A 15,060-nucleotide genomic window follows, 5' to 3' on the forward strand; every position below is an offset into this window, starting at 1 on the left:
AAATTCAGTTCTATTTATTCCAGACCTCACACTGTTCTAGCCTGTTCAGTTGTCTTACTAACTAGGAACAAAGAAGATGCACAACGCCATAACCTTAAGGAATTACTGAAAACACAGATAAAACTGATACCTTCATATCCAGGGATTCTTTTCATTTAGAAAAATCTATAAGCTCTATTTGCTTTTGTTGTGGAGTATGAATTTCTTTCCTTTTTATAGTTACTTTTCTTTATGAAACAATAATTTATTTTCTTAATGAAAATATAACACATAGTCATTTAGAAAACCCTGGGTGATTTTCTCTCATACAGTTTTAGACATTTCTATTAGATATATATATAAGATATGAGATCAAGGCAAATGCACAACTGTCATGTCAAGAAAGAAATGAAAACTTGTTTATATTTACATTCCAATTTAAAATAATTTTAAAAAGTTATGAGAATATTTCTGTAAAACCATCAGTTTATAATGATATTTTGATAACAAAAAATAGATACAGAATTATACATATTACATAAATTATATATTACAAATATATACTTTCTGGAAGAGTGCATACAATTATAAAATTTTCTTTAGTAGCTGCTTTCATTATAAGCCACAGGATGCCAACTGCATAACAATTTCATCTCATGTGTGAAATGTCCAATTTTAAAATATTTAATTACATTTACATTTAAGCCTGAACAACATATGATTATTATCTCCCTCATTACTTTTGAAAATGATTCTCCCTCACACTTCAAGGTTTTGATGTTTCCATCTCCTTAGCCTGTTGATTTTTGGCTACTTTACAAATAGAAGACCAAAGCTTCTGACTGGTGTAAACTTGTTACACAAACTTGTAAATGGCTTCAAAAACATGACAGTTATAATTTCATAAACTATAGCAATCAAGATCATGTATCCTGTTGAACACAATCTATGACCATGTATAATATAGTTTAAGGTAATCATTATGCATACCATAATTTCAAGAGAAGGCTCTGTAGTTAAACATACCTGAATCTACCTCTGACTGCACCTTGGCAGTTCTTTGCTCATAGGAAAGTAACAGTTAGTGTATATAGATTACTGGATTATGGTAATGGCAGTACAAACCCATGGTTTTTAGGAAAGATTAAGAATGGAATTAATTATGGACTACTTAATGAAAGATGCCTACTTTCTTGGTTTGGTATGTATGTAGGGTTGTCTTGATGTGGCCAAATTCACCACAAGAAAAATCAAAATATATAAACTATATCCATTATAGCTCTTTTTGTAGTTGCTTTTTAGGACAACAATAACTCAGAATAAAAAGAAAGACAGACAGACAGATGAACAAAAAAGTATAAAAATCAACATATCTGACACATTTTCTAATTCTACTCCTCTTAAAGAACATACAAGGGTCACAGGGAAATATGAAAATTTCTATCACATCCCCATAGTTTATTTAAGAACACAAAAAGATTAAAAATATATAAAGAAGTTAGTGGGCCATTGATATTTATTCTGGATGCAATTCATTTTCATGTCATATGACATTTTAATATTCAGTGTATAAAATATTCAGTGTAGAAAATGTAAAATTTGTAGGGAACTTTAACGTATAAAATTTTATAAGTACATAAAATAATATAAACCAATTTAGGCAATGCCAAGTCTCCATTGTAAAATAGGAATTGCATCACATCTAAGATGATATTGAAATGTTAAACCTTAAGCAAGAAATCAAATTAAGCCAGTAAATTTTAAATGTGAGCATTAATATCTTGAACAAAAGAATATTGATAGCTGGTACAGTTCTATGCAACTGTACTTCTAGTAAATGAGAGACAGATGCAAGAGGGTTGCTACAAGCTCAAGGCCTGCCTGGATTACATAGTAAGTGCCATGCCAGTCAAAGCTATAAAGTGAGATATAATCATTTTTTTATTAATTAAGTTACCTTCTAATTACAGCCTATATAAAATATATGAAAGAAAGAAGTCCTTGCTCGTTGCATGCCTGCATTTGCTGTCACTGGCAAATTAATTTTTTTTTCACTAGGATTAGAGCCTACTTCTTCAGGATTCTGGTATACACTGAGGACCAGCGGAGACATGCAGTTTTGTGCAGTGAACAACTTCTGAATATTTGGACTTTCTATTGAAAGACAGCCATTGTTGAATTCTCTGAACCACAGCCTGTCTGTAGGAGGAACAGAAAGGCCACTGCCAAGATGGTGGCCACTTCCACATAAATATCAGTAAACAGTGAGTGGGGCCGTGCAGCAGGGGAGGCAATTTCTAAATGACGGCCAAACTGAAGCCTCCTTAAGAGCTTAGATATTGGGGATGACAGCTGCTTGGAGGACAAACTTGCTAGGGACCAGTGACACGTGAGTGGAGGGTGTAAAGGGCACTCCCTGAGACTTAATAAATAAGTTTGCTGCTGCATTGTCACCACCAAAAAAATGAGATATTTTCTCAGAACAATAGCAAAACAATCAAACTTCTAGTAGTTTGTAAAATTTGACTAAGAATAATTGCTTTTCAAAACTCTTGTACCTATAAAAGATAAAGAAGGAGAGAGAGAGAGACAGAGAGACAGAGAGACAGAGAGACAGAGAGACAGAGAGACAGAGAGACAGAGAGACAGAGAGACAGAGAGACAGAGAGACAGACAGAGACAGAGACAGAGAGACAGAAACAGACAGACAGACAGACAAACAGACAGAGACAGAGAAAGAAGGGAGAGAGAACCTCTGTTATATAATGTAATTGGGAAAGACCACACTGAAAGCTAATGCTAGAAGCCAGAAACTGGTAGTTCAAGAAAGAAGGCAAGAATCATCCAGTGTTTTATCCTATAGAGCTGCCAGTTGTGACAGCCACACAACAGCTGCTGGGAAGAAGGTATGATCCCACGAAGTCCATCACAGGGTTATTGGCAGAGCCATTTCTCCAGCTGTGCTAGATGAGTAAAAAGGAGCAAGTCAGAAATACAATAGAAAACTGTAAAAATCAATAGTAATATTTCTGTTGTGCTTTGTCACCCCTTTGGCAAGTCCTGATAATGGTCTTCTGGCAGCTCAATACCATAGAAAGTATTCTAGTATCTAACACTGGTGTGTTTAGCATTTAGTAAAATACAATACAACCAGCCCAGAATTTAGAATTAGTTGTAATATGGGATTAACTCTGTTGTAATTTCAGTGCCGCTAAAATGTCTGTGAATGCATATTTGAGAAAGCTTTGTAATCTTTATAAGACTTGCTCCTTAATTGTAAAATGAAATGAGTTGCATGCAGCTTATGGGGACTTTAATTGGGACTTCTTTCAAAGGAAATGTACTGTTTCAAATTATAAAGTATTTTTCTGCGTAACACAGTCTAAGATAGTCCATATACAAGCAAACACATGAGCAAGGGTTACTATTCAGTACCTTACAACAATTCCTCAGCTTTAAACTATAGCTTTCAGGAGCCTAACTTACAGAAAGAGAGCAATTACAAAATCAAAATGTCCTCTCGAGATTGGTTTAGATTACCCAAAGATAAAGATCAATGAAATGACAAACCAAACCAGTTAGTTATGTTATGTTTCATGATTATAATTGTCACCTTGCCTAATTTGTATTAATGGAAAGCTAGAAAATAATGTTTGATCACTATAAACATTCAGAGAAAAATATAGCTGTATGCTTTCTTCCCATAGAATGAGACAGATTACATAGGAAGATACAGGTGGTGGGGAAAGAAAGCAACTAGATATTATTGCTGATGGTACCAAAGAGAAGTACAGATGTCTTTTAATACATTGTTATACATAATATGTATTACTGTACATATGCACATATATGTGAATTATACTAAATTATACTCCTTAGAATTATAGCAATAATAATAATCCCCCAATAGCCATGGACCATGTAACAGACAGCCACAAACTAGGCTTGAGATACCTCCTTTCAAGTTGTTGGTCAGGAGTGACTAAGAGAAACCAAAAATAACAAAGGTTATTGTTTTCCTTTGGTTGCTTTACAGAAGTTAAAGTTGAAGGTAAGTCCTTATTGCTGATAATGCCACCTGCTTTGGACATAGGATTTGGAGAATTTGAGTTGGAACTGACCTAAAATCAGCTTTTACAGTACCAGAATGTGATATGCAAGCTGCCAATGGAGATAATTAACCTTCAGTCATAACCCAGCTGTGAAACCTATGAACCACAAAAATAACCGTCAAGAGAAAATATCTCTAACGATGCAATAATGGTAGCATAAAGTCTGCAGGATAGTAGGTATGTATGGAAACAAATGAAACTACTGTATTGTCATTCCAAATTTCACATAGTTTTTACAAGTTACTTCTGAGTAACCTATCTTATTATTGGAAACTTAATTTTTTTATTCTAACAAATTTTCCTTGCCCTCTCCCATCAAGGTCCTTCCCTCTGTCTCCTGTGATTATTTTGTTCCCCTTCTAATAGGGACTGAAGCATCCACACTTGGGCCTTCCTTCTTGTTAAGTAAGGTTCACGTGGTCTGTGAGTTGTATCATGAGTATTCTGAACTTTTTGGCTAATACCTACTTATCAGTGAGTACATACCATGTATGTCCTTTTACAAACAATATAGTTAGCTTTTATTTATCAGTATTATATTCCTTAAAAGATTCTATCTTCTTTATCACATAGTTAACTGTAATAATATACCCTCTTTATTACTTGCATAGATATTTTAGTGAAATATAACCATATGTGTATGTGTATATGTGTGTGTGTGTATCTGATGTATTAGGAAGAATTTTTGATATGTTAAAAAAAATTAAGGAGAGAATTTGTAGCTTTTTTCCATTAAGTCTGTGCTATGGAGGGAGAAACACAGAACAGATGGAAAAATGGGATTTATCCAACAACTTAAGGAGATTAAGGTCTCTTCACAGTTTACAGACTGCTTTGCTTTTGATTTGCTCAGTCATCAATGAACTTGAACTTTCCCAACTGCTTTTCAACAGTGATTTACTGTTTTACGTAAGTTTTTCATTGAGGTAAGTGAACAAATGGGAGGCATACTTGCTTGAAACACATTGTGTGCATGTAAACAATTTTCAAATAACAGTAAAAATGTTTAAAGAAAGATTTGTGATGGCGACAAATAAATTTTTGTTTTCAAGTAAATACAATCTTTTAAATTTTTCTGAGACATCCATCCCTGAATTCCATTGTGAAATAAGTTTACAATTTTTTTTCATCCAGATTAGTATTAACTTAAAATATTCCTTTTAGTGTCTGTTCTTCTACCAGTGTTAAAGTACATTTAGTAAGGAAATTTCTGAATCTTCTACTTTACTACCTTGAGAGCTTACAATAAGCTACGGCTGTTAACTTTTTTTTTTACATAAGCTTGCCTATGAAGACAAAGTTTTAAAATTTTTGGAGAGGGATACTTTAAACACCTCAAGAATAGCTTTGGCCACTTTAATATTTTTAATTTAGCTTATAACTAATATAATATAATAATATAACTAATATTTTTAGGTTTAACTTCTATTTCTTCCAATTTATGCAAATTATATTAAAAAAATAAATCAGTATTTTTTTCCTTTTATTGAAATTATTTTTTCCTCAAATGACACCTCTTAATTATGATTTCCCTTTCATCTTCTCTTCTGAGTTACTCCTCTCCTTCTCCCACACTTTTTTATCTGAACCCACTACCTTTCTGTTTCTCATTAGAAAATAAACAGGCTTCTATGCAATAACAACATAGTAAAAACAAATAAATTAATAAACTAAGCAAAAGAAGGAAAAGACCCTAAGAGAAGGCACTAGAAACAGAGTCACCCATTTTCATGCTCAAGAATCACATAAAAACACTAAACTGAAGGATGTAATATATATTCAAAAGATCTGTTGTATAAAAAGAGAGATGAAAATAAATAAAATTCAACAAAAATTGGGAGTAGAACTGTCCCTGACTCTTCTGCCTACTTGTTAGATTCCTTTTCCCCTCCAGGGTTGCCTTGTTCAGCCTTCATTGATGGTATTCCCTGTATTGTAGCTTGTTATGCCATGTTTTTTTTTATGTCCCTGGGAGACCTATTCTTTTCTGAAAAAAGACAGAGTGGCAAAGATATGGACCTGGGATCTGGGAAGATGGAGGCGAGAAGCTAGGAGGAGGCATATTGCACCAAGGTATATGTAGTATATGAGAGAAGAGTAATAAAATTAAAATTAAAAATAGTAAGTTGAAAAACAAAAACAACAAAACAAACAAACAAACAAAAACAACAAAGTAAGAGCCCTGACAATTGACCTTCAAAGATTCAGTTGAGTTCATTTACTTTTGAGATTTATTGCTAGGCATGAAGCCTACCCTTGAAGAGTAGTGGTTTCTTCACTGAAACTCCTTTGGAGTAAACTAAATTTTCATTTGCAAGTGGTTACTATTAAAGATAGCTTCTTGTTTAGGCATGGAGGGATTGGTGCACTTCTTTCATCCCAGGAACACCAACTACTGCAACCTACTCACTCTGCTGTGACTTTATATGTGCTCTGATCGCGTTGATTTAGAGGCTCCTATTCTTGCTGTGCTCCATCTTCACTAGCTCTTAAACTCTTTCTGGCTTTTCTTCTATGAGGTTTTCTGAAATCTGAGGGGAATGATAAAGATACCCCTTTTAGGACTGAATGATCCAAGGTTTCCCACCATCTTTATGCTGTCTGTCTGCCTCTGGGTCTTCTGTTTGTTCCTATCTGCTTCAGAAGGAAGATTCTCAGTGCTTGAGCAAGGCACTTAGCTACACGATATAGCTTATAATTTTAAGAATTAATTATTTTATGTATGCATTCAGACTTTTAGACACATTTCGTATTTTAATGTTCCCATATATTTTTGGTTTATTTTGTAGTTCATATCCTTCTTATTCAGTGTTGTTTTCCAATGACTTTTCTTTAGTCTTAGTATTTAATTCAACAAGTTTATTCTACTGGTTCTTTAAAGAACTAAATTTTGTATTTGGTGATTTTGCACGATTGATGTTGTTTTGATTATTTTGTTACACTTATTTTTATTATCATTGTTTTTTTTCCCTGTGGGTACTTTTTTTCAAAGATCATTCTAAAATTATTCAATTTTATTTTCATTGGTTTTAGTTATGTGTATGCATATCTGTTTGTGTGTGGGTACATACACATGAGTAAAGAAGCTGTAAGGCCACAAAAACCAGGTCCTCATGAATCTGGAATGAAAGGAACTTGTTCACTACTCACTATGAGAGCTGGGAACTAAGTGTGAGTCCTCTGTAAGAGCAGTACTTGTTCTTGGAACTACTGATCCATTTCTCCAGCTTCAGTTTAGCACTTTTATAAAAGAAAAACAAGTTAGTTTGGCTAGGGGTTCATCTATCTTAGGAACTCAACGAGGTTAATAAACAGAAGGACCCAGTTGAGGATGCTTCAATTCCACTTGGCAGGAAGAAGAAAGCAATTACAATCACATCACATCACAGGAGGCAGATTACCTGCGCGGGAGACAGGAAGGGGATGGGAAAAGGAGAATATGATCTGAAAAGAAGGCCTGAGGGCCTGCAGAATGAATGGAAACATGAAATCCCTGTGGTGGAATTAAGGAAAGGCTGGAAGAAACTGAGGAGGAGGGAAACCCCATAGGAAGACCTGAGTTGCAACTATCCATAATCCTTTAGATCTCTCAGACACTGAGCCACCAACCAGACAGCAGACAGGAACAGATCCAAGGCCCCTCAACATGTATACAGTGGAAGACTGCCTAGTCTGGCCTCAGTAGAAGAAGAGGTTCCTAAACCTCCAGAGACTGGAGGCCCCAGAAAATGGGGAGAAGTCTGCCCAAGGGAGTTGGGCATCCCCTTAGAGACACAGGGAGGAGATGGGATGAGGAACTGTGGGAGGGGGACAACAGCTGGAATGTAAAAAAAAATAAAAAATAAAAGGAATTTTAAAAAAGAAAAGAAGAGGAAAAAGAAAAACAAAACGCGAAGAAGAAAAAAAGCACCACCTATCTTCATTATTAAAGGAGCAACATCTTGGTTAGAAAAGGCACTGCAAAGCATTTTTCCTGAAGCTGCCAGTGCACAGAAACTCATTTGGAGGTTTCAGCTCTGGAGGTTAAATGTACTGTGCATTTTCTCATTTGGAGTTTTGTGACGTGTGAGATTAAATGCACAAGGCAGTCTGTTAACCAAATTTTCATCATATTTTAGAAACTTAATATATATGTTTCTAACATTTTTTAGTGTTTCCATTAATGCGGAAAATATAACTGCACATCCACATAGCTTTGGTCTTCATTACCTAATTTTTCTGAAATTAATTTTTAAAATGGCACATGGCATAAATATGTAGCGACTTTATTGATGAAACTTTATTTGAGTAAAATGCATGATGCCAAATTTCTATTATAGTTTTATGTAATCTTTTAACCTTCAAGTACAAAAAATACTCTATGAAACACTAAAAAAATAATTTATGAAAAAAACAAAAAATATAGTTAATTTATTTTAGGATTTTTCTATGAAACATAATACATGCTAGAATATCAAAGTTCTGAGAAATCATGATTGTTAAAACAGAAAAATTCATATACTTGCCTTTTTTCTGAAAAAAATATGTTTTTCTTGAATGATAATAATAATAATAAACCAAATAGAATAACCTTTAGGAAACAATGGTTTTGTCAATGATCCAGGCTTTGTCTTGACTTCAGTGTTTCTGCAATGGACAAAACGACCAAATATGCAAATTCTGATCTTTCTACTCAGTGTTTGAATATTAAAGAAATAAAACAAATAGATAAATTAAGTGAGCCCTGGACTAAGTTAACAATATTTATGAATTAAAGGAAGTTGGCTTAGGGTTGATACCTGACCTGAAATAACTGACTTTTGGGAGTGGGTCCAAGTGACTCCATGGATTGGTTACATTCATTGCCTTTTTTGAATGGCTTTGTTAAAATTGATCTATCTACCGTTAGTCTGAAGTATTTATTTTGATTAATTCATAGTTTTTATGAAATAATTCAGTTAAGAAAGGTATTTGGCCCCAAACTGGTTTCTAATCAATGATCTATTTCAAAGGAAGATCAATGTGTATATTTACTTAAATTGTAAAATTGAACAAAATTTTCTGAATTTATATTTTGCATAAAATTGATCAACTGTCATATTACAAGCATAAGTACTTTAATCTTATACATATTTGAGCAGGTGCTAAGAGTCTCCCAGGATACAGAATTTGTAAGAGATTTAAAAATAACTCTCACATCCATAAACCATACTTTTTTAAAGGTACTTTTCTTAAAAGAGTACTATAAATGATGGCTAGGAGAAGATACATCCTGAAAATATACAAAATGCCTTCTTTATTGAAACATGAACTAGTGCTCTAGTAATTAAAACCTTTCATTTTCATTTTATAATTATAAAGACAGAAAAGTCACAACCTTGATATGTTGCTAGATCTTACGATTCTAAATTTATGTTCAGACAAATTTCAGCTCAGGAGATTTAAGCTGAGTGTGACTTTAAAGCCTCCTACTTAAGTTCTATCTTTCAAATTATTTGAAAGTGCTATGCATGCTAACAAGGTAAGAAGGCATTCGGTAATTTTACACAACCATGCTATGAATAGCAACAATGACCACTAAGGCATCTCCTTTTTGTATTATTGGTTATTTTTAATTTACATTTTAAATATTATCCCTCTTTTCAGGTAAACCTTTGCAACCCCATAGGAAGAATAACAATATCAACCAGAGACCCACCAGAGCTCCCAAGGACTAAATCGCCAACCAAAGATACACATGGAGAGACTCGTGGCTCCTGCTGCATATGTAGCAGAGGACTGCCTTATCTGGCATCAAGGGGAGGGAAGCTCCTTGGTCTGTTGGGTTGTAGTGTGTGCATGGAACCTGTTGGGTTGATGTGTGGGTTCCACCTCAGTCTCGCGGAGTGGCTTGGGCCTCTCGTGGGAACAGAGGTGTGGAAATTTGACTGTGTTCACTCCACGCTAATGCCGGGCAGCAGACATCAGGCTATGTGAAGCTGTGGGACTTCATTCTGGGGTGAGGGAGCAGTCTGAGGTCCAGAGCTCTTGGCTAGATTTGCCCGCAGCAGAAGGAGGGAGGGGGAGAAGCTGTGGCTGTGTCCTGCAGGGAAGAGTGTTCTTGGTCACAATGACTCCCTTGGCTGGGTCATGCATGGCTCAGCTTGCTTGTTTGGGTTGGTGGTCTTTGTGACTGAGAATGTAGAGAGGTCATCAGCAGAAGATTAGGCGGCTGCTTGGTAGTTGAAAACGTTCTCTATTGTTCCACATGGCAGAGCCCAAAGAAGAGAAATACCTTAAGATATTTATTTTCATGGAAGAAAATAAATGAAAACTATACCCTGGTATTTTTCAGGGTGGGCCTGAGGTTAAACACTTTTTGCAAGGAGGAGGGTCTAGGAAGGAATGTTTAATTGGCTATGCCCCTCTGGCCTTTAGATACCTCATTAATATGGAGATCTGTCTTGAGGCTCTGTGGCCTGTAGTCACACCCTCTTCCTGTGGAGGGGCTAGTGGGTGTTGTCCTATGTGACTGAAGGACTCCAGGTCTTCAGCCCCCTGTCAGGGGCCTGGAGTCTAGGAGCATGGCGAAATGTATGCTGTCCCTTAGCATCACCTGTGGTCTCCTGTGATTTCTAGCCAGTGCTGGAGCAGAAACCATGCTGCCCTTTCACAGTCCTCCATTGGTCCTGTGGAAGCTTGATGCCCCAGTGTAGGGGAGTGCTAGTGTAGTGAGGTGTGAGTGGGTGGGTGAAGGGGAGCACGCTCACAGAAGCAGAGGTGAGGGGAGATGGGATTGGAAGTTTGCAAAGGGGAAACCAAAACAGTGACACTCAGATCATGCTAATTATCAACGATACAGTTGAATTTAAGGCCAACTAAATAACAGTCAAAACATTTCTTTTTCTGTACACCTAACCAAGTAGTTGGGACTAGTCCTATAATGTACTTAAGAGGAGAGCCTACTGCCACAATTTTAATAAACCAGCACAATTGCTAACTATATTGTCTTCATTCCCATCATAAGTTTAGCTCTAACCTGTCATCAAAAAGGTTTCTCATCATAAAAGATGGATGCCATGGCAGAAAACCATTAACTCTATAAATGGACAGATCTAGCTCCATTGATTTTAGGTGCTGAGATCCATTTAATCTATCCTCAACACAAATCTAATGCCTGATTCAGAGAGCATCACATAAAAGAGTTAAAAATATTCTAAGCACCAGAAAAGCAAAAAGAGAATGCATCTCCTAGAAATAACAAACAAGCTTCAGCTACAACACCTCACCAACATATCTGACTAATGAAGACTTGAAGAATAACAACAATATTAGACACACTACCATGAAAGATGAAAATCTGAGAGGGATCCACTCTTAGACAGAGAACTATGGGGAACTAGTGGCTGTTGTGAAAATAATCACTCTTTCCCAGGGATCAGCAACTTACTTGGTTATCAAACATTCAGTCCTTGCCTGTGAAATGCTATATATACAAGTAATACTAAATATATTCAGCAGGATAGATGGATATGTGGATAAAAGGTAGATCTTAGATAGCGAGATAAATAGATCATAGATAGAAATATGACAGATAATAGATAGATGATAGATCATAGATGATAAATATCTATATATAAAAAGATAGAGATATATCTTCCCCCTATTCTACAGGCCCCTTCCATGCCATATGCAATCTCTCCAAAAAGTCAGATCATTCATATTCTTTTCTATGGTTTCATTCTTTGAATCTAGATGATCTTCCAGTCCATGTACCCACCTCAACCACAGGATCTTTCCTGGGACCCACATCCAGTTCTTCATCTTATTCTGATAATACTTGCCCAGACTGCAACCAATCTGTAGTCATCTGTGAGAATTCATCTTGCTTCCACTTCAACATACAGCCTTCAATATACCATATACTTTCTTTTCACACAGCCATATCTACCTCCACACTCCATGTTTGCACCAGGACCCACATCCAGTATACCAGCTCAGTTCCCTCCATCTACCTGAATTCATTTCAACTAAGTCATTTTCAAACTTTAGGCTCAATGCAATCACACAACACATCTGCCCTTCTGCCCTATAAACACAGGCTTTTCTACCTGTGCCCCAGTTCCCAGTTCTCGGAGGCTTATCATTTATTAACTAAATGCCTAGGCCATAAGCTAGGTCTATTCCCACCAGCTCACAACTTGTATTAACCTGTTTATACTATTCTATGTCTGTCACATAGCTAGTAAACATCTCTTCAGTTTTATATATCTAACTTCCTCTGAGTCTAGGCAGGAAATCTCCCACATTTAACTCTCTCTCTCTCTCTCTCTCTCTCTCTCTCTCTCTCTCTCTCTCTCTCTCTCTCTCTCTCCTCTACCTTCTAATCCTACCTCAACTTATTGGCCATCAGATTTTTATTGACATGTGATGCTTCCAAAGATTATCCCTATATCTCGCTCTTTTAAAAGGCTCTTTACCTGGATTTCTGATGGGGTTGAAAACATATAGCTATTGACCTTAAGAGAAAAGATTTGAGTGGATGGTCATCAGCTGGCATTCATCCTAAAACCAGGTTCAGAACTAAATGTTTTAGTTAGAATAGATGACAGAGGAGCTGGTTAGTCAACAAAAGAATGGACTGGGTATTAGGACTATCCTGTACCTCACTGGTACAAATTGGCATAATTATGCTCTAATTGTATTTTGAGAGAAAAGTTTCATTTTAACAGGAAGGGTGATGTGTAAGAGGAGCTAAGGTAGGAGGAGTACTGAGAGGAAGAAAAGGAGTAAGAAGAGGAGAAGAAGAAAGAGAGGAGAAGCTAGGTGATGAAAGAGAGAAAGAGGGGGGGAGACAGGGAGCCAGATGTTCAAGTATCTCCACCAGTTAAAGATAGTTGTTATATCTAGGTTGGTCAGTGGGTTACACCTCTGATTGAACAATTCCAAACTTATAAAGCCTATGATTAACATTATTTTTAAAAAATGTATAAATGCAAAAAGGAAAAAGGGGCATAGGATAGGGGTTTCCTAAGGGGGGTCAGGGGGGGAATGGGAAAAGGGGATGCCATCTGAAGTGTAAATAAAATATCTAATAAAAAAAGGCTCTTTACCTAATATCAATAAGCTATACATAATAAGAAAGATTATGAAAACAATCCAGTAAGAATTGCATAACTGCCATCACAATGTCTGATACACATGTATTTGGCAAACTTGGAGAAAGAACTTTACTATTTATTTTATTTTGAAGAGTCCAAAGTTCTATACCTAAATCATTTTGTATCATAACTTGAATTTATCAACCTAATAGTCTCTTCTTAGACCTCAAATTATTATCTTAAATACTAAATAACTAAAGCTTAATTGTGAGACAATAACTATCTAGTCTTCAACCCCATCAGAAACCTGAGAAGGAACAAATATTACATCAGAAAATAAATAGAAAGTGCAAAGCAAGCAGCTTCCAAAACAGCAGAGAGTTGCTGGCTACCTGGACACTTATCCAAGGTTCCTGTGCAATGTTGGAGCATCATCTTTGGCACCCTGGCCCAGAATATTTGAAAAAAAAATAACTTTTGTGATGGAGGAATTATCAACGACTATTTACCTTGTCTTGATACAGCTCAGCAATCAACTACCCTGCAGCTAGTTTATCTAGTTTGTATAACATTTTGTCTTCAGTTGAAACAAGAAAAGTTTTTTGCCCAGTGGTTATCTTGACACATAGAAGCAATCTCCATATGGAGGTTCTTTAATACTCATTATCTTTGAATTGGTGTGGGGGTGCTACCAGGAGCAGTTGTATCTCACTGTCATGAAAAGCTTTACATTAATACAAACCTCAATAAATGCCATATTCTGTAGATCTCTGGGGTTTTAAAAAATCACACATCAACCCAAAGTTTATCTATATTAGCAAATATTGATTGTTTCTCACTATTTACTATCTGTTCAACATAGGAATAATCTTTCAATAATTAACTAAACTAATACCTAACATGACTATCAGTTTGGTTGATTAACTATTAACTTGCATTTCTTAATTATCCTAAAGTGTTTGTGATAGCAGCTTTTAAAATGACTAGAATTCCACATGTTTCTTTAAATGAGTTCTGTTAGCACAATACCTTAAATAAGAGTTGAAGCATTTATACATAGTATGTTGTAGCAAAATGTAACCATACATCTCTACCAATATACAAAGTTCATATCAATTGTAAAATATTTGGTTTGTTAATATCCTGGCTGAATTATTTGATGTCCAGGTTCTGTGTGATGGTAAAGTGCAGGGCTTAAGTCCTGACTGGAACAGTCACTAAGGCTAGATGATCTAGCTACATATATAGATCTTCAGGAAGCTTTCCCCAATCAAAGACAGGCTTGCTACATGGATCAAGTAGCATGATCACCAAGGGGATACAAACTGGAAAGGAAGAAGTCAAAGTGTCACCAATTTTGGATGATATGATAGCATATATAAGCAATCACAATAATTCTACAAGAGAATTACTCAGATGATAACCACCTTCAGCAAAGTGGCCACATACAAAATTAACTCAAAGAAACAAGTATCCCTCCTTTATTTAAATAAAAAATGGGTCAAGAAAGAAATTAGGAAAATACCCTTTACAATAACGACAAATAATATAAAAGATCTTGGGGTAACTCTAACCAAGCAAATGAAAGATTTGTATGACAAGAACTTCAAGTCTCTGAAGAAATTGATGAAGATATCAGAAGATGGAGTGATCTCCCATGCTCATGGATATGTAGGATTAACATAGTGAAAATAGCTATCTTACCAAAATCTACAGATTCAATGCAATTCCCATCAGAATTAAAGAACAATGTTTTATAGACCTTTACAAAGCAATTCTCAACTTCATATGGAGAAAAAATACCCAAGATAGCCAAATCAATCCTGAGCAATAAAAGAACTTCTAGAAGAATCACCATCTCTGACATCAAGTTGTAATACAGAGCAATAGTGATAAAAAGCTGTCTGGTA

The 15,060-nt window shown here is 35.6% G+C and overlaps 1 long non-coding RNA gene across 2 annotated transcripts in view; it reads right to left on the reverse strand.

Annotated features, from left to right (window-relative positions):
* Positions 1-12,124, reverse strand: part of LOC143438466 (uncharacterized) — a 38,805-nt gene extending 26,681 nt beyond the window's left edge. For both annotated transcript variants that reach the window (XR_013107282.1, XR_013107281.1), the window contains exon 1: positions 11,830-12,124. This is a non-coding gene — a long non-coding RNA (uncharacterized LOC143438466). The remainder of the gene's footprint in view (positions 1-11,829) is intronic.
* Between the last annotated feature and the right edge of the window lie 2,936 nt (positions 12,125-15,060).

This window comes from Arvicanthis niloticus, chromosome 25, assembly GCF_011762505.2.
Source record: "Arvicanthis niloticus isolate mArvNil1 chromosome 25, mArvNil1.pat.X, whole genome shotgun sequence".
In the NCBI taxonomy this organism is placed as follows: Eukaryota; Metazoa; Chordata; class Mammalia; order Rodentia; family Muridae; genus Arvicanthis; species Arvicanthis niloticus.